We start from the raw sequence: 220 nt of genomic DNA, 5'->3' as shown, positions 1-220 counted from the left end.
ATAATATGTCATTTTGTGCTATCTTTGAACTAACATAAGTTCCAAACCAAACTAGTTCTTTACTTGAAATTTACATGAGGTATAAAACAAATTGTTTATGAAATGCATGCTTGCAAAGTTTGGGTTCTTGTTTCGTTGCTACGCACTTGTCCTTTAAAGTGGGTCAGTTTTCGTTGTTTTGATGATATGTCATTTTGTGCTATTTTGACTTGATATAACT

This window comes from Branchiostoma belcheri, unplaced genomic scaffold (assembly GCF_001625305.1).
Source record: "Branchiostoma belcheri isolate BF01 breed outbred unplaced genomic scaffold, Haploidv18h27 scaffold13, whole genome shotgun sequence".
In the NCBI taxonomy this organism is placed as follows: Eukaryota; Metazoa; Chordata; class Leptocardii; order Amphioxiformes; family Branchiostomatidae; genus Branchiostoma; species Branchiostoma belcheri.
The sequence above is the reverse complement of the archived record's forward strand: the minus strand, read 5'-3'. Positions refer to the sequence as shown.